Consider the following 20,546-nt stretch of genomic DNA (forward strand, 5'->3'; position numbering starts at 1 on the left):
CTGCTGCCAATAAGAAACTTTGTTTTCGCTAAGCGGCCGGGAGACAAAAATGGATTAAGCGGCGCGGTGCGAACGTGTGTCACGCCACTTTGATGAACGTTCAAGACGGCGTGATCCAACTTGAACGCCAAATGGACCGCACACGCGCGCAAAATGAGCACGCTCGCATAGGAAGGGAATATTTGCGGTTCTCGGACAAGAACGTACGTGTCGCCAGTTGCTGCATGTTCATCGTTATTATGATTAAGAAGACGTTTTGGACGTTGCGCACAGATTGTTCCAGCATGTGTTCCAGAATGGAACCGCAAGGACGCGAGCGCGTCCCCGCTGTGCCAAAGCCTCCGACGCCACGTGAGCTTCCATAAATTGTCCTTGCAGAGACGAGAGTTCACCTACGGATCACAAGCTCCGACAGCAGCAGCTACCTTCTGCTGCATTAGCATTTGGAAAAGGGGAGGGAGGGGGAGAGAGGGGGGCAACTGATTTGTTCAAGTGCGTCTGGCGTCAAAGCACGGAAGTTACTTTACGTTTTTCACCTTGGAGAAAACACTGGGCACACAGCAGTCAATAATAAACACCATGTTTTTTTTTTTTTTGTTTTTTTTTTTTAAAACAGGTGTGACAGATTTTTCATTCCCAGGCTGATGTCGATTTTGATAGTTAGCTGAATATATATTTCTGATAAGCGATTAATTGTCAGATTATTAAAAAAAACATTAAATGAATAAAACTTCTCTTACATCTTCCAACTAAAGATATGCAGGCCGAACATTGGACTGTTTTTGTCCTTAAGAATTTAACTTAATTTAAATTTTAATCTAAGTAATTAAAAAAATATTTATTTCTGAATTATTTTCTTTCATTATTATCAATGATCTATATTCTGAATTATCATCTTATTTCTGAACGTCGTGTTTGGACTCATGAGGGGCCACGATTCCCGCAAAGAAAATGTTTTACTGAGCAAAAATCAATAAAACTTATTTATATAGCTTCATAGATTTAGATGAACTCCATTCCCCCCCAAAAAACGTTGGCGTGGGATGCCGCCAGCATGAGCTGAAGAGTGCGGACGGCTGGCCGTGAAGGGCGGAAAGGAAGCTGTCGGACATCAGCTTTGATTTCACGCGGCGTCACAAACGGCGGCTGGTGAAAAGCCTCCAATTTGCACGCCACTCTTCTCCTCTGTCGTCTCCTCCTCCCCCACCAATCATAGCGTCTTAGCCACGGCGGCAAGATTGTCAGTAATGACGCTTCCGCCCACCGTGGCGGCGCTCACCAAACTTCCCGGAGCGTCTCGTTTCGCCCGTAATTACAATGACGCCGGCGTGAGTGCCCGAAAAGAGCCGAGCAAAGAGCCTTCCTCTTACGGCGACCTTTTCGCGGGAAGGACGCCTCCGACTGGAGCCGAGATGAACAAAGACGACGAGGTGGAATGGCGAGGAGCCGCCGTGCGACGTGGGCAAGGTGAAGAGAGCGCAAGGAGAGGACAAACGAGACCACGCTGATGAGCTCGGAGAACAATTTACAATTTGTCGTCTTCCTTCTGTCTAGCAATCACACATCATCAAAATGAGCCTCAAAATGGCAGATTCAAAATTGGGAAACCTTTCTGTGGGCCTACCAAATATCATCCTCAAGTATTTGGGCCGTGGCTTGATTTTTTTAGTGGGTCGACTCACGACTAAATTTCCTTTTGCTAGGTCAAATTGGTTTTGGCAGCTAATTGACCACAAAAATCCATATTTTGCAACCGAGTCATCAAACTGGGTTACCATATTTTATCCAAACACACACACACAAGTTGTGCAATCTAGAAAAGTCAGCAAAAGAAAACACAGACCTCATTGAAAGAGCAGTTTGGAACAAGAAGAAGAAAAAAACCCCAATAAAGGCTGAATTTGTGCTTAAATGACGACGGTGACGTGTTGCTAAGCTTTGGTTTGTTGTTGCAATAAAACAAAGAGAGCGCATTTCATCATCAGTCTGCTACGAGCCGAACTTTAGCGAGTCCAAATGGACAATTAATGCCGCAATCGGCTTTAATGCTTCGCCTGGGGAACCGGTAAACACCGCTTATGATTGCTCGCAATCATTGACGAAGGGGAATGTGTGTGTGCGTATGTGGTGGTGGGGGGGGGGGGGGGGGTCATCACCGGGGCAACCATCCAATCGTGGAGATGCTAACATCAATAGCAAGCGACGGGCAGCTTTGTGCTTTCTACATGAACGTGATCGACATTTTGGGAAGCGCGGTGGCTGGGAATTATTATTATTATTATAATTTTTAATGATTTAAAAGTCAGTCTAGCACTACTAGCCTTTACAATATAATTTGTTATAGCATAGATGCTAAGGTCTCACGGTTCCAAAAGTTTTTATTTGATTGATTTGGTAACAGTAAGTTAAAAATTAGGATAATAGGCTCACAAATTGTTTGGAGCCAACATCAATCATTGATTTTGGGAAAAAAAACAAAAAACAGGCTTAGCTCCCGCCTCCACACAGCTCTGCTTGCCTGCTTGCCAGCCTTTTGCCTCTTTTGATACTTGAAGCAACAAAAAGAGTTGTTGGGCGCCTCCAAAAAGCATCTCGAGTTCGCGCTAATGAACGCAAAGCGTCGCAGCTGTGAGCTGACATGGCGCAGGTTGTCCACACAGCTGCTGCCGCTTCCTTCCACTCTTGTGAAAGTTAAATAGGAGTCACCTAGTGTGACCACAACAAGCTAACATGGCTAACATTTGCAGTCGCAGGCATCCTACCCATCCATCAATCCTTGTTTCCGCCCTTCAAAAAGTCCATTCCAAAACGTGAACCTAAGACCTCAAAGATGGTGCGATAACTCAAGTCTTCTCAAAAGGGTTCGAGATGAACGACGCTGCCTCGGCACTCGGCGCAGTCAATAAAGCTTAAGAGAGCAACAAAGGCTCACCTCCGAAAAAGAGGAAGAGTGAGGTGAACGGCGCGGCGGCGTTTCCAGGCCTCATTAGCATCCAGCTCACAAAGACGCGCTCGTCCTTGGCGTCACTTTGAAGTGGTCCCGGCGAGGAGCTCTGAGTGCGCCGCAATCTCGCCGCCGTGACCGGCGCGGGATTAGCCCGGCTAGCCCGCCGCCGCCACCCCTCCCGAGAGGACCACGGCGGCGGGCGCCATTTGCGCGAGGTTTTTGTGTGTGTCAGCAGTCGTGTTGCGGTCACGAACGCGGCGGATTAACGAGAACACTCGCTTTTCTTCCCCCCCCCATCACAGAAGAAGATTTACTGCACCTTGCTGACAGCACACCAAAAAAAAAAAACAAGCTCACCAGGGAAGGAGCTCGCGTTTGACACAACACTTCTGTTTTTGGAATAAAACAGAATCTTTTTCTTTCCCAAATTTTATCATTTTTGGATTAAACCAAGTGTCATACACAATCTGGTTCGACTTTCCTTTGACAAAAATGTTGATGTTCTTCACACTCCATTAGTTTGATGTATTTTTGAGATTTCATCTGACGCCATATTGGGTCAGGCCCTTCGGCCCCACCACAGAGGTTTTCGCGTCTTTAAACCTGCGCTGAGCACGTACGACTCGGATCCGAACCCCAAGGGGGGAGGACTTTGAGGAGGCTCACGTGGCAGGCGGCACACGAGCCAGCTGTTCTTCATAACGCTACTCGTCTCACCCCGATTGCACATCTGACACCTCCTTCTGTGTCATAACCACATCAGCAGCCTCCTTCCAGCTGTCCACTTCCCCCGCTCCCGTCATCATCTCAACAACATCTCCGTGCGTCACCGTGTCACAATAATTAACGGATTCATTAATCGCTGTCTATCAATCAAAAGTGAGCGTGATCGTCTTTGAGCAGGGTGTCCACCGATCTTCCGCCCAGACGCTCATTTTGTTTCCTGCTGTACGAGCGGAAGCCTTGATTGGCATTACTGGCTCCAATGATGATCTCTTCTTCGCAGCGTTGAAGGTCACAGCGGGCGGCATCCAGCCCGCCATCTGCTTTCCATCATCCCGCGGGGCGACCCGTCATCGGCGCTCACTGACCCGTCAACGAGCCGCGAGCGAGGACCGGTGGTACGAAGCCGTCCACGGTTTTACATTAAAATGGATTACGGCACCAAGGCGTCGTTCGCCCGTCCGTCTGAGACGAGCAGTTGGCCACTCTCGATTGCCGACTGCAGTCACACAAACTCAACTAACGTCATTTTCAACACTATCATATGAGCTTAACCGCTAATCCTTTGCGTGGTCGTTTGGCGAACATGAGCGCCTGATGACTCAGCGTATTTATCGCGGTGTGCGATCGAATCTCCGGAACGCAGTTGCCTCGAGCGATAACGGCAATAATTTCATTTTGTGAATGACACGCGTTTGTCAACGGGCAACAGCGCTCCCTCCACCTTGTTAAAATGCCACGTATTGTAATAGTAAAAAAATCAATCAAATATGCATAAATTTGCAACGTAGATATTTTTTTTCAGGGAAATTATGAAATTTTTAAAATAAAATATGCTTATTTTTCCAACCTGAATATTTTTTTCCCAGGGAAAATTATGACAGTTTTAGGATTTAGACTTTAATATGGTATGAAGTTTTTTTTTCAGTATAATGCAAGGAGATTTATTTAGTTATTTATTTCAAAACTCCTAAGAAGGTATGCTAACCCTCTGCTACATTTGCTATATTCCAACATGATAGAGTCATCACGCGTCTCCAAAGCAGCGTAAGTATTTCCTTTTGTTGTTGTATGCATCTTAGTTAGCGAGCACAAAGAGGATCAGTGTAGCGCACCAACGCGGCGGCGCTCAGCGAATCAAACATTCCACCGGCACTAATGACACAAAATCGGCTTTTCAAATGCCTACCTTAGCTCAGCTCAGCATCTGAATCCATCCATGTGCAAACATGCCCTGAGCGGGTCGCAACACGGTAGGGGTCCACCACAAAGAGGTCCTGCGGAGAAACAAAAGTTTTAGGTTAGCCAGTTTTCAACGCAGAATGTGTCACGCCGAAACATGTCAGGTAATTCAACCTAAATAACGTGTCTGTGATAAAAGAACCAGTAAAATAATCTTCAAAGTTCATGAACCAAAGACATAGGGAGGTGGGATGGGGTTAAATTTGACAAATTCCGTGCAGCGGCCGTAGCGTAGCCAAATCCGTGCGACAAACTTCCGTTAACCATTTTCCATTTGCGGGGAGACGCCGTCGGGAGCATGGAGTCACTTGGATCGCCAGCTCAACGCGCTGATGATGGAGGTTCTGACCCCGGCGGGAGGCAATTTCAAGCAGCGCCGGCCGGCCGGAACAACGCCATTGTCCCGATTAGACGACCCGCGGTGCAGCGTTTCAGGTTATTAAAAAAGAATAATCTGGGAATCTCAGCTACATTTGGATGGGTAAATAATTCACATAATTAGCCGGAAAATAGATCAAGTCTAAAAAATAAATCAATTTTATTTTCAAAAATTATTCAATTATATTATATTATATATTAATTATATTATTATTATAAATTGTTTTCCATTTTCAATTTGGCTGACCATCTGCAATACCGCCACAGACCACTAAAGGTCCGCGGACCAGCGGTTGACAGTCACTGGTGTAAAATAGAACGACAAGGCGAGAACGGGACGGGACAGGATCGGCTTGACTTTCAAATGACAAGAAGCTTCTGGACGTGGCGACTTGACTTTCCACACACACGGAGGCGATTTTGTACAACAGAGCTTTGTAGCGGAACCAAGAAGCGCTTCGCCGACTCGGACCCGCCGGGATTCGCTCTCGCTCGTCATCCATCACGGCCCGCTCTGTGTCATCTCGACATCCCTGCCAAAAAGCTTCCAAACCGCAAGTTGGAATTGGAGCGGGGATGTGCTCGATTGGATCCGGATGTTTTACTTGTGGGGCGCGTGGTCACATGACCTGGCCTCCCCTCGCCAGCTGACTTTTGCCATTGCTCGCTTGTGATGGACTCGCTAGTGTCCTTAAAAAAAGTGCCTTTTCCATGACATCCTCTTAGACGCTATTAGCGGAAGCTTAGCAAGCCGCTTGGACGACGTGGCGATCCCTTGCAGGGAGATTTAGACAATCACGTGAGATCAAGCCTGCGGGCGGTGTGATGGTGAAGCTTAAGACAATTCTATTATTCCACTCCGTTGCTTTTTGCTCGTGTCAGCGGAATAGTGTGAATCCTATTAATTGCAATACATAGCTTTAAAATATATGTATAAAAGGATTATACATACGGATTAATTTATACAGTTTGACTCCTCCTACGTGCCTTTTTTTTTTTTTTTTTACAGCACTTTGATCCAAGCATCCCCATATTGTATTCTGAATATTCCGTTTGTAGAAAATGAGCTGAGCAGCGAAAATACACAAAGGGCGGCCATTTTGTAATTTGCTGTCGGTTGACTCCCGTTGTTGTAACCCTATAAAACATCAATTTCCCTGAATCTTCAGTCGATGTTTCCAGTCCAAACCGAGAGCAAAGTGTTGCGCAATCCTTACTTATCGCGCATGTTCCTTCCACTTAGCAAAAACGTCAGTCGGTGGAATTTGCGGAACCGTTGGCTTTAAAAAAAGAACATGGCAGAAAAGCATGAGTGGCGAGAAGCCAAGCGACCATGTGATCGCCTGGCAATGTCCGGGAAAGGTCCAAACAAATTCCTCGGATTCTACCGAGGCTAGCAGCCATCCTCTTTGTGTCGCTCACAATAACAAAGTTTCCATTTTGAGGGTTTCCAGGTGGCCCCATCTTTTGCCACCTCGCGGGAAGTCTCTCCAGCTGTACCTCGCCCTCCCGACAGCAGTCTCCCTCCCTCCTTCCTTCCTCACCCCCTCCCCTTCCTTCCTTCCTTCCTTCCTTCCAGCAGCTCTCCGCTAACCCATTTATTCATTTTCCCTTCAGTCGGCCGTGACACGAGAGGCGTCGGGAAGCCTTGTTCCCACCTCGGAAAGTGTAAAAGGAGGAGTTGGGGGGCGAATTAGCATAGCATAATTACAAGACGCGGCCCGTCATCTGGCTTCCCCGGTGCCGTTGAAGGCCACTCCATGATAGCCGAGATGAATGTCGGAATTCAGGCTGTTAGTTTAACTGATGGTGCATTCGGGGACGTAATAAGCGCGAGCGGCTCTTTCCAGAGAGCATTATCATGCTAATGTCAGTGAGGACCAGATATAGCACAAAAAAAAAAACTAGATCATTCAATAAGGAGTGGAGACAAAGAGGCTAGCACATCCCCCCCATCGCTAGTCCACCGCTGCCCCCGCAGGCGGGGAGCCAAATGGACTCGGACACTTGGTTCATTAGGAAAACAGGGTCTAATTAAAAAGGGCTCGGCGGCGAACGGGCGACCTGTGCCTCTTCGCTCTTGTCATTTGATTAAAAGAGCAGCTCGGACTATCGTTCCTGCCGTTTGAATGAGAAAAAACATTAGGGAAGTCTATTATGAAACGATACGAGATGAGTCGATCCAATCGGGGTGAGCCGGTTCAAGTCGGTCGGGATACGTCTCTGATGACATCGTCGCTGATAACCATGGCGCTCATCATCTGGTTTGACTTTGACTTGATGATTTCATATTCTTTCAAGATGGAGGAAAAAAAAATATTATTTTTCCAAAATGGTCCAGCTCTAATCATTCGAGACATTCGACAATTGGGCCGAGGCTTTCTTTCTTTCAATGGAAGGGAGGAATTAGGTTCTTGGCAGATTCTGTTTAGACATCAAATTCATCGAGCAATAACAAAGCAAAGACGATTAGCAAAAACAATCAAGCGCTCTTTTAAAATCAGATTGGAGGCAATCAAGCGCTGATTAGACAAAGAAGCAGGACAAAGCCGCGATATGATCATTTTTATGATTGCGGTCAGTCGTGGCGCCGGCAAACAACAACGTTTAAGGCATTATGGGGGAAAAAAAATTGGGAGGCACACAGGTCACCCACATAATTGATAGACAATCAATGGCAGCACGATGACGCCATTCCAATGTTGACAGCAAACATTTGATGTGTGCCAACGTGTGATTGGAAAAGAGCCACAGATGAGTCGAGCAGATTAGATTGACTTTAATTAAAAGTAAAAGACGCCCATGCAACGTGTCCCGCGTGTCAATGACACAACTCAGATTGTCTCGTCAACACAACGAAAGCTCGTTCCCGCAGTGGGATCGACGACATTTACACAACGCGAGGGTACGTCGGGTTTCCATGAAGCGGATCGCTTCGGTTCCGATCGGGTTCAAGCCTGCAATGTGAACGGCGGGACGTCGTATACCAGCGAGAGCACATGAAATCCATGCAAATAAATACAGCTAGCATTAGCGCTAATTAGCTTGTATTAGCTACGCCTCGCTGTGAATGAAGCGACGAGAATACAAATTCGAATTTAATATATTATTGCCATGAAATAATAAATAGATGAACTCAATCTTGGTTACCGACCCCATCGTTCATAAAGATTTTGTCAGAATCTGTTCAACTTTAAAAAAAAAAAAAGCAAATTGCTAAGATCCAAAAGCTCACCAAAACACTTGTTCCAGTCTTTTAAACCACCCTTCATGTCGGCGCCATTTAGGGAAATGTCAGGTCACCCTGACAGTTTTCAGATGGTTAAATTATAGATCTTCTCTTCCAGCTCTGACGTGTTAATTGTGTTTGGACATGTGTCCCATAGCGACCAAGCAATCAGTGTTGACGGCTTTAGCGGAGCGCTTTAAAATAAAATGTGAACTGTACCAAAGCGAAGTGAACTCTACTCAGTCGATGGAAGTTTTCCTACAAACACAAGCAGAACCACATTCGAATCTGGAAAATGTCATTTGCTATCTTTTGCGGAAAATACTTTCGGGGGGCCTCACTTGGGATCACAAAAGAAACAAATCATACAAGATGGACCGAGACCAAAACGAAACACATTTGGATCCCGATGGAGTCATTACAAGAAAGACAAAAGTAAAAAAGGTGCGAAATCAAAAGTCTGTTATTCTTATAAGTATTCATTTGACACGTTAGTCAGAAGTGCCCGAGTTGTTTTTGCATTGTTGGATGTCTGCCTGCTGGAATTCATGTCACAGAGAGCGAAGCCCCCCCCCCCCCCCCCCCCTTGAAATATCCGTTTAAAAATAGACCAAGACGTATGGAAAGCAGCCCGGAGTTCTGAGAAGGAGCGCGCTGGCTTCCAAGGCAAATATTGCGCACATATGGCCGGCGTTAAAGAAATACGGCCATAAAAAGAAATATGACACAACACGCACACGCGCTCAACACCTTCCACGCTTAATCGCGGACGCTCGCCTTCGAAGGACGGACGATAAAATGGATTTTACTACGAACAGCCGTGCCTGTGAAACGAAAGCGCCACGTAAATCTTTGCTTATCTGATTAGATCGGAAAATGCGCGCGAGCCTTCTCGACCTCGACCGATCGCAACGTCACGATTCGGCAAAATGGAAATTTCTCATTCTCCAGCACGGTTTTAAATGAGTGACGATTCATGTCTTTGTTAAGGCGCAATAAGAAGATGAATGGCGGTCAAGGTCAAAGGTTAAAGCGCGCAAAGGCGCCTCTGGATGACGAATGACACGAGATACGTGACGAACGGGGCGCTGGCGGGGGTGTGCGGAGAAGAGAAAAGTCATTTTGGACTTTTAATTTCTTGCTTGGTTTCACATCTGCGGGCCATAAAAAGCTTCATTTTGTGAGACGGCGCCGTGACTCCTCCCCTTCACGCTGTTATGCTAATTGCTTTCGCAGAGACGTGACGACCGCTTTCGTCTTCATCAAACCCTCAGAGTTTCTTTTCCGACCGGGTTTTTCCACACAAATCCGCGACCCCTCGTGACACGACCCGTCAGTCAATCGAGCGAGTCAATCCATCCGAGCCAAAGACGACCTGTGTCGTCTTTGACCTTTGCGGCCGTCATTTTCCTGAAAGCGCCACTTTGACATTTGATGTCATCGAAGCACTAATGAGATAACATCACACCGCGTCTTGCTAGGAGTTGTCATTTAATCTGGGAAACTAAACATCGGCGCCATTACGCTAACGGGCTAACGATTTGTGTGTTTAAGAAACAAGTGAAAGGAAAATTACGTACAAGACATCTCAGTTTAAAGCATCAAATGATCTCCTTATAATTTTTTTTTTTTAAAAACCTGAAAATGCTGAACAGCGCTTTCAAGATGATCCGCCTTCACGCTAAGTCGCGCCATTAGAAAGCAAATCATCAAAACGTCCATTTTGTTTTTTTCTTTTTGCATTTAGCATGTGATCAAAGCAGCGGGAGCTGGAAAAGTTGACGCGGCGCAACAAAGCAAATCAATAAGCGAGAGTGTATGGCCGCCAGCTATTTCCTCGCATGCTGGCTTTCACTTTTCAACGCCGCGTCTCCGTTAGGCGGGCGAGCGCGTTGACGTATTCTTGTCCGGGTTTTAAATAAACGTGGAGGAGGTGCATTGTGGGTAGAGCACTTAGCAAGTAATCACGCCGACAAGGCGCCACATACGGGCGGTCCAATCTCACGCGCTTAAGGCGCTTCTGACAGATGGCGTTGAGGCTGCGGTGGCCTGGCGAGGATACCGTGGTTCCCGACCATGGCGCATCACCTCACTTGTCCTCACACTGACAAAGATGTCAGAGTTGGGACAAGAGGGAACGTTTCATTGACATTGGGCTCCTATTTATTTGTTTTTACTAAGTTTCCCAAAACACAGATTTGTTTTTAAAAATGTGCGCGCCCACTAATGAGCCGTTTCGCCAGGTGAGCAAGTGGTTGCTATGCAAACCGCTCATCCGGCAGCCCCGCCTGGCAACCCCATTGAGACGAGCCCCATGGGACAATAGGGAGACTCGACTATCTTCAAGAAGAGTCCAGATTCATCCCATGCGGATTGTAAAACGAGTCGTCAAGCGGCACCACTCGGTTGGTCCGCCACACCACCGCAAGGGCTCGAAAAAAAAAAAAAATTAAAAAAATCGATTGGCGGGCCATCACGCCGACGAGGGGTTAAAGCTTCCCCGCCGCAGAAAGCGAGCCCCTCTGGATTGGACTGGCCGACACCTGGCACTCAGCCAGCTTTTGCGGTCCAGAGCCGACCGCCATTCTTTCCCCGCTCGGCCTCGGACTGAACCCCGAGCGGGCGCTAACCACCGAGCGGTCGGAAGAGGGGAAGCCGCTACCGCTGGCGTGCGAGGAAAGCGGGGCGGGGGTTAAATTCCAAAATGGATAGGAACAGGGGGTTCTAACTTCTTGTGACATCGGCCTAGGCCATAGGTGTCAAAGTCGAGTCCCGGGGGCCCAGATACGGCCCACCAAATCATTTTATGCGGCCCGCAAAGACAAGTTGTGCATGTGTCAACACTGAAATTACAAATTGGCGTCACTAGGAATGTTTATTAGCATTTATCTTTTTAAAATATTTAATGACAAAAATGAGTTGGACACCCCTGGCCTAGGCACTCCCAATTTATCGATATTCAGAGAGTCACACGCTCCGATTGGCCACCTTGTTGCTGGGGGCGACGAGGGGCCGTTTCCTCGCGTCTTTAAAAGCCCCCTCAATGCCGTCCCGTTTTACGGAGCTTGAAATGCTTCCATGTTTGAGGCCCACCTGGAAGGCACTTCATACGACTCCATGTTCCCCAAGGACCTACCCGGAGCCCGCCCCCCCTCCCCAGGTCGTCCTCCCTGCTTTGAAGCCTAATTTCAACCGCCATTACCCCGAGGGCCGTTAAGGAGGTGCCATCTGCAACCGAGGACGCCCGAAACGAAAAACCCAACGTCGGGGATGGGAACTAAAATGACACAAAGGGATTAACGCGCCATTAGCTGTGCCGCCTGGGACGTCGACCAATCAGAACCAGAGGAAGTCACGTGACGTCAACATCAGAGCTCACAAAATGTTAACACTCTTGCAACAAGATGAACCAAAAGATCATTTTTACAAATACGTGAGGGGTGTGCTCACTTTTGTGAGTTACTGCAAGCCATGTGAGCAAATTCGACCATACGGTCAAGTGAACGACTTAATGCTAAAAACAAAACCTGAAGTCACCGTCATCAGGTCGAAACCATTTTCAAATCTGTCCTCACGGGGTCAGAGTGCCGGCCCTCAATTATGTCAACCTTTGCCCGTCCTCTGTTTTTGCCACATTAGATAAACATTGCAAAGTGCTCCAGATGAACCACAACAGCACATTTACGTCCCGCAAAATTGCCTTTCGATGGAGTATCGATCGCTTCTGTAACTGCGACATGATAGTGGCCTTCTTAAAAGGTGGATTAAATCAGCTCAAAGCCCACTGGAGGTCAAAGTGGCAACTTCACGTCTCGCCACTGTGTCTGCACGATCCGAAAAGACCAACTTGATGGACCGCTAAATGGGATGAAACCCAAATGGAAGAAAACAAAAGTGGACGCTCGCTCGGAGCGGAACCCGAGCTGGCCGCCGCCGCCGTGATGTCACTGCTGCAGCAGCAGGAGCGGACGGAGAAGCCAGGTCGGGCGAATTCTCCGTGGAATGAGGTGACAACTTGAACGTCTGCCACAGCATGCAGCAGCGGTGACTCGACGTGCACGCGCACAGTCGGCTCGTGCACAATGACAAGCTAACCTGTTCTCAGCATCTTCTTCCATCGCACAAGTGGAAGCTCGCTTGCTCTTTTGTGCGGCAGCAGAACAATGCTGTGAAAACAATGAGCTCACCCAGCCGCTTGGACCGGGCAGGTCCAGGGGAGCGAGCGAGCGCGAGAGAGCCACGAAAACATTCAGAACCGAGAGCAAAAACAAGCGATTGCTCATTAGACGGTGCTGAGTGGACACATTGTGTAGTCAGATGCTTTTCATTAGCGTCACAGTCGGTGCGCAAAGTTGCGGAGCGCGGACGTGGACGCCACCAGGCAGGCTCACAACAACAGAGCCACCCCCCCCCCCCCCCCAAAAAAAGAGAGTTTAAGCAAAGCTGGAAAATGAAGCGAACATAAAATGGGGGGTTCGTCTTACCTTCTTTCTTGACGGTCGCGTACGTAGCTCGCGGTAGGCTCGCGACGAAGACGCGCACCAAATTTGCCAACTGTTCGCTAGCTCCTCACTTGGTAGCTGTTACATGCCGTGACGTGACGTTCAACTGATAAAGGCTTGTTATTAATCTTTCGGCGAGTTAGTGCTCCACGCGTACTTGCGTATCCCCAAAAAGTGTCCGTCCTCGCGCTCTGACAGACCCGAGCCAACTAGACGGAGACGAGACCAGAAGCAGTGGCAGCGGCTGAGACCACGCCTTTTATTGAGTGACGGATAATACGATCCAATCACAGGCAGGTTGAGCGAACTTGTCTCCTTTTCTGATTGGTCTAATCGGTTTCGGTCCCGCCCTTCTTCTTAGCGCCGCTCACTTCTCGTCCAGATGTTAATTGTCTGACGCGCTCGGCCTGTTTGGACTGACGCCAGCCAATCCGAGCGCAAAGAAAGACCGATTTAAATTCGGACAGAACACCTACCGAGCTCGGTTAACGCGATTAAATTTGTTGATTTTAAGAGATCATTTCTCTGTCGGCAATCATCCATTTTTTTGGTTCCAAAAATGAAAGGTATATCAGATTTGTTTGTGCTTATTTGATGTCTATCCTACTCTGCTGCACAATGAAAACACTGTTCCCAACAAACAAAGCCAGCCATTATTTTTGTCGCCGAATTGCATTTGCAGTGAGCGTCATTGCGTACGCAAGCTGTTAAAACAATCGCAATTGCGGTCGGCAAAGACCTCCACCAAGGCCAAACAGACACATCCGTTGCTACAAAACACATCCCACGTGCAATGTCGAACATTTATCTTTTATTCACACGGTTATGTTTTGGGTTTGCGGCAAATCGGATCGGAGGCCCCCTGACCCAGCACTCGGCAAAATCATTTTCATGTGTAAAACCCGTTTGGTAAGGTAATTGGGCTCGGCGTTTTGCGCCGAATTGTATCGAAAGGCTCGTTTGTGAATTTTAACTGGACGTCAAAGATGTCAAATAAAAAGGGCTCGTCGTGGCGAGACACGCGGCTCGAAGAACCCGCAACTTGCCCGTAATTCATGCATGTAAATCCCATTTTCCGCGTTGGTTCAAGCGTGCTGATTTGGTGCAGTTTGCCTTTTGTGTTCACGCCATTGGGTGGCACGTTGCGGATAAACGGGCGGGCAAGGCGCGTCTGCCGTTACGTAAGGACTGCACGAAGCTGCGGAAAAGCTCCGCTCGCGGCTACTTTCTGTGGGCACAATCACGAGCGAGCCTGAGACGGCAGCTTATCTCCGTCCGTCACCGATGACACAAAAGCAAGGGGGGGAGGAAAAGTAATGGAGTCCTCGAAGAAAACACGAGTTGATCCTAAACAACGTGATAAAAGGTTTTCTACTGATCATATTTAATCAACACTTCATTAAAGTCCATCGCAGCTGCTCCATCCCATTAGAATGAAACCACTTTTATTCCTTCAATGTATTCATAGCGGCACTTTGCCAGCCTTGTCTGGAGAACAGCGGGCACCGTGGGGATGTTATTACGGGATGCCGCTACAAACAATATTGGTGTTACAAGAGGAGAAGGAGCGCGCACTTAGAAATATTGCCACGCCGGGAGTCATTTGTGCTTGCAGCTTTTTTTCCACATCGAAAAAGGTGCGGCGCATTCACTGTGTACGAAAAACAAACACAATCCCGATTTTCCGAACTTCATGTTCTCCGTCTGTCAAGTCCATATGGTTTCAATTTGGTATCAATAAAGAAATGGATCAGTTCTCATTTGCAAAATGGACCTGAAAATGAGCCAAAATTCTGTAGCATGGCTTCACAAAAATCTTTTTTGTATATACGCTTACAAAATGACATGTTGCTAGTTCCTGCCTTTTCATAATTGTGTTAGACCTATCAAGCTATCATGACAAAAACTCCAAATTTTCTTAATTGAATGTTTTTGCCTATCCGGGGAAGGTGGCAAGGTTGAGAATGCATCCTCGGTGTGTACTTAGGTTGACAAAACTACTCCTTCCACTCAATAAATCTCCCGTTACGCTTTAACATCTGGTGTTTTTGTGGGCTATTGATCACCATGACGATGATAACGGATGCGGCGGCTAATGTAGCTTCGAGTGGAGGTTTAAAAAAAAAAAAACAGGCTGGATAAATTCGGTCTGTGGCCTTGTTTGGACACTGACTAATATCTGCAACAAATGACAAACATTCAATTAGTCTAATGTCTTGGCTCCATTAGAGCACACACACAGCCCGTCGGCCTTCATGAGTTATGGACGTCTACACACGTCAGCCTCGCCGGCGGAGATGATCACCGAGACGGCCGCCCCGCGACAATCCGACCTGACGGAATCTCCGTGATGGAACATGGACGTTGACAAGGAGGAGGTGACGGGAAGTTAATGGAGAGGAGGAACTGATTCAGTATTGGAAGGCGGGCTTCCTCGCTTAAAAACGAAGGTCAACTCCGGGACGGCGGTCGGACAGATCGATGTCGGAGGACGGATGGGTCACGCCGCAAAGTGAAAGGTCAGACCGGTGTACTCATAAGATGCATTTCAGAGACGCCAACCAAGCTCCGGAATGAAACATCGAGGGAGAAAGGCGTGGACGCGTATTGGAAAACAGGAAACGATTTGGTACCTCGACTTATGACTTTAATTTTTTTTCCCGCCGCCAAGCTTGTTCCACGATTTATGCCAATTAAATTTCTGGCATCACACATATCCATTATAATGACATTTCTACCAACTACTGATGTGTTGGGAACATCACATGTTGAGGTTTTAGCAGAGCCGGGCCGGGAGGGAGGGAGGAGCGAGGAAGTCATGTGTGCAAGTCATGAGTCGTCTGAAGATTCAACCGTCAAGTTAAAAACATGACCCGAGTTACTGTGATGAAAAGATAAATAACAATACTCACAAGTTTACATTGATATGTATACATTTATATACTATCTGTTGGTTATTGAGCAGTGGTCACCGTCTTCTTTGTGTATATAAACGACGTATGAATGTAGAATACTGCCCTCCGGTGGCCAAAGTGTGCACACTATCAGGAGCAGCACAGTGAATGCAGTAGTGCTTTAATTTATTTATTTTACAATTTAAGGAATTAGGTTATTTCTATACATTCTTATAGTACTTTAAATTGCGACTTTTCTTATTAAGAATGTTTTTGTCGCTATTTTATGAAAGGCTGGAGTGGATTAATGGCATTTGCACTCATGTCAATTAGCAAAGATGATTTGAAATCCAATGTAGGCACGTCTTTCCTAATCTTAGGCCAAGCAAGTCACGAGTCGGAAATTTGAAAACTTTGACTTAGTCATGTGACCCGAGTCTCCTTTTTTCTGGTCACCATGTCTCCCGCACCTCATGACTGGCCAGGTGGAGGAGAAGAAGGTGAACGTGGACCAAGATGTTAAAGTGCGCTAATCGGCATCCCGAGTGTTCTCCAAAAGCTCTCTGAGAAAAGAAGGCCGCCGTCCAAATGACAAGTGAGGCGATTACCGCAGCAGATTGTTGGAGGGGCTCGGCACAAGCGACACGAGAGCGCCACATTATACACTCATGCATACGCATACAATACACACACAAAGACGCGAGTATGCTAATAAGCTAGCGGCGGAGTGCTCAGCTGGGACCAGAAGCTCCAGTGAGTCACACTTTAACTTAGTGAGTGTCTGTGCTCAGCAGACCAAGCCTGTAGAATTTTAAGTTCGGCTCAGCTGGGAGAAACAACGCTACGCAAACACGCATATTTTTATGTGGTTTTGGTCTTTGGTCCGCATAGACGGACGCCAATAAAGCTTTCAAAACGGCCAAAGAAGAAAGTCTTTCTTTTAGTCACAAGCCGAGTGATACGTTTACAAATAGAGGTTCAAAAAGTGTGGCTAATTAGTTTGAAATTATACCGTAATTTTCGGACTATAAGTCGCGTTATTTTTCATAGTTTGGGTGGGGGGGGCGACTTATACTCAGGAGCGACCTATATACATATATATGTTTTTTTCTCCACTTTTTGGGCATTTTATGGCTGGTGCGACTTATACTCCGGTGCGACTTATAGTCCGAAAAATTACGGTAATCAAATAAAAAAAAAAAAAGACGTCATTTACATATTTTTCCGTGAAATGGTGGGTGGGATGGAAGAGTTGAAGAACATTCTGAATGTCCTGAGAGACGCTCCCTCCATCCCTGTGCTTAACGACAAAAACATCATCTGATGATGACGACAACGATGAAAGCAAAACGAAGACAAAGACGCTCCTTCACGGCCAGTTTGCTCATGTGCTCGTCGGCCGTCGTTGGCCTGGCTGCCCGCTCGCGTCGCGCTCGCTTGACTTTTTAGCACTGCGAGCAAATCTGCTGACTTTTCACACTCGTACCGAAATAATCGGTCCGCTTCGCAGGTGAACGAATTTTATGAACGGAGTCACCGCTTGCCAAAAAGTGAGCCCACGTGCAAACATTGACACGTAAAGGATAAGACGAGCAAGAGTTAGCTGACACTTATCAAAAAAGTGAGCTCGCACGGAACGATAGTGAGTATAGCAACGAAGGAAGGGAAAAGCTCACCCTCAAAGGAAAAAAAAAAAACGTGAATAGCTCCTGCTTGGTAAATAATGAACCTGCACAAAGATAAGAGCCACCCGCCACTTGCCAGGTCTTTAAGAGATTCGAAGAAAAGCGAGAGTTCTCGCCAAATCCCTATTCAAAGACAGCCTTGTACGTCAAAGCGAGGAGTCCTCACCTTGCGTCTGGCACGCTCGCAGGTAGTCGATGCCATGTGTGTGTGTGTGCGTTTAGAGTAGCGTGTGTTTGTGTATGTGTGTGGAGGTGAAGGTGAATTGAGCGTCGGCGCTGCGCCCACGCCGGCGCTACGGGCCGCGTTGACAACAAAAGCTACGGCGCGAGATTTTCGGCTCGTCTATTTTTGCCAAAGCAACCTGACTAAACGGTCCCTCAGCCCCTTGCCTGCGTGTTTTTTTTTTTTTTTTAAGCACCAGTTTCCGTTGGGGTGACCTTGGATTTCCTCGGATGTAACTCCAAGCTGCCGCCACCGCTACTTGCGCATTAGCTCCTCTTAGTATTGGCTTACTCTTGCTTGTCCCATCGTTTTGTGTTAGCTCGCTATTCGGCAAGCGGGAGTTAAGGCTTGCGTGTCATAATGTTGCGTGTACGGGCTCACTATATGGCGAGCTGGGAATAAGACTCGCTTGTGTTGTTATTAAGTTGAGGATCATTATCTGGTAAGAGGTAAGTAAGGCTCACATATCCTCTACTTGAGTGTTTGTCCACTATTTGGCAAGCGGTACCCAACTTATGCATGCTCTATTTGCTTGGCATATCTTTGAGTGTCATGTCATTATTCGGTAAGCAGTAGATAACGTTTGCGCGTCATGTTGACAATGGGCTCACTATTTGGCACACAGCTATTTTTATTTTTGAATGTTATATCTTATTCTGAGGGTCGGCTTACTATTTGGCAAACAGCATCTGTCGCTTAGTGTGATCTCACTATATGGCAATCAGTTCGTAACAACACTTCTCTAATGTGGCAATTTAGCAAGATCTCTGCACCAAAGAGACTCGAGCCAGTCAATCGCAAGGTGACACTGGAAGCACAGGTGGTGGAAGGAAGGAAGGAAGGAAGCTGTCATGAGGTGAGAGTGTGTGCCCCTCTGTGTGTGTGCATGCACACGTGTATGTGAGGAGGAGGAAATGTGGTTCTGATTAGCAGCCTGAGAAGCCTTTAACGACCCATAACTCATCAGAGCATTTTAATCTGCCCCATTTGTGGCCCAATGTAACACGCCGCCCTTCATGCTACGTGCGCTTTTATGACACCCCCAAAACCTCACACACACACACACACACGTGCACCGAAAAGACTAATTAAGGTGCCACACAAGAGCGGGAGGTTCAGCCTCATGCTCCCCCCTGCAGGGAAGTGACATGGGTTGCACGCACGTGACGGACAGCAGCTCGCAGTTTGTCTGCAGGCGCTAACGTTAGCCTGTCTGCTTCACGACAACCAAACAAACCAAAAAAAAACATGTCGACATGTCACGTGACCTTCAGGCTGACGTCATGTCATTCAAGAGTTGCCTACTGCTTGCGAAATAGTGAGCCCGCCGTCGGGATATGTGAAAGGCAAGCATTAGCTGTAGCTTGCCAAATAGTGAGCCCTAAGAAAAGCCGTTTGCGCTTCCACTTTGGTGTTAGTGTTTCAAACTTAGGTTGCAAGCTAGGCTGGGCTTTAAAACTGGAGATGGAGGTCAAACTAGCGGTTCAAGCCGCATTTTATTTCAAACTAGAATTTGGGTTTACAACAAGGCTTAGGGTTTCAAATTCAAGACAGAGGTAGAGGTGTCCAATTCGTGATCCTCGCGAGAAATGAAAATTTAGTGACACGAATATTACTCCAATGCACAAAAGAAGGTGACGCAACTACTAGTTGTGCAAAATGTGTTTGTAGACACACAAAAGCATTTCATATGATACACTATTAATATGAAAGATATATATCCAATATGTATAAGAATAGACTATAATCATAACGTGTTGCTCGTAGAGAGAAAGCGAAGGTCACCTTGGCTGCAACAAGACACACACAAGCACACACACACACACACACACAGCTTTTGCTCAGGGGTCTTTTGTGCAAACATCTTCTCTTTGTAGGTTGGAGTGGTTTTTTTCAACACATCCTCCATCACTATCCAACGCGCACACAGCGCCCCCCCCCCCCCCTCCCTCCCTGCTCCCCCAAACACTCCCATTAGTGAGGGAAGGGGGAGGCAAAAGATCGCCCTCCAACTCACTAGTGGGAGCCTCGGTGTAATGAACTCTGCGTGCGCGCGCGTGTGTGTGTGTGCGCGCGCGCGTGTGTGTGTGTGTATAAGTTCCTCCGCTGGATACTTTCGGGGCGTGCGAATGTCGAAAGGCGGGAGGCAGTGTGGGAGTCAAAGTTGTTCTCATCACGAAACTAAACGAGCCCCCCGCCGCGGACCCCCACTACCCCCCCCCTTCATAATTTTAATTGAGCAGGGAAGGGAGAAACCTCGCGGGCGCTATCACATCACAACATGATGCCATCTCGGAAAAGTGCTGCATGGACATGAGAGCCATGAGGACAAACATCCCACTCGCATGACCAGTTCGACTTTCCCCGCAATGTGCCGAAGAAGCAGCAAACAATAAAGACGACAACGACGACAACAAAATACACTCTTGGGAAAGCGGTCAGTTTTCAACCTTCTCTGCAATTGATTCTTATATTTGCTTTTTTTTTTTTATAGCCTCTCGCTTGTGTTTGGATCGAGTACAAAACGCTAATTGTGCCTCGCAAAGCGTTCCGCGAGTGTTATTGATCGATATTTGTTTGACTTGACAAAGAAGATTCCCCGAGACAAAGGACGATTTGTTCGCAGCCGACATGACATTTAAGACTTCAAACGTCTTCATCCTACTCTGACCTTCTTCTTCCTCCTCGCATAAATCGTCTTCCTCCTCCCGTTGGGCTTCGTC

The 20,546-nt window shown here is 47.3% G+C and overlaps 1 protein-coding gene across 4 annotated transcripts in view; it reads right to left on the reverse strand.

The window, feature by feature from the left end:
- The window catches only part of sema6e (sema domain, transmembrane domain (TM), and cytoplasmic domain, (semaphorin) 6E), a 63,792-nt gene that overhangs the window by 33,662 nt on the left and 9,584 nt on the right, over positions 1–20,546 (reverse strand). For 2 of the 4 annotated variants that reach the window (XM_061289033.1, XM_061289032.1), the window contains exons 1-2: positions 13,004–13,267; positions 4,860–4,947 (exon numbers count right to left, since the gene is read on the reverse strand). The gene's annotated coding sequence lies outside the window, so the exon portion shown is untranslated. Of the gene's footprint in view, positions 1–4,859; positions 4,948–13,003; positions 13,268–20,546 lie in introns of those variants that run through there. The other 2 variants (XM_061289035.1, XM_061289034.1) reach the window with 2 other exon arrangements.

The sequence above is a fragment of the Syngnathus typhle genome, linkage group LG10 (genome assembly GCF_033458585.1).
Source record: "Syngnathus typhle isolate RoL2023-S1 ecotype Sweden linkage group LG10, RoL_Styp_1.0, whole genome shotgun sequence".
Taxonomy (NCBI): Eukaryota; Metazoa; Chordata; class Actinopteri; order Syngnathiformes; family Syngnathidae; genus Syngnathus; species Syngnathus typhle.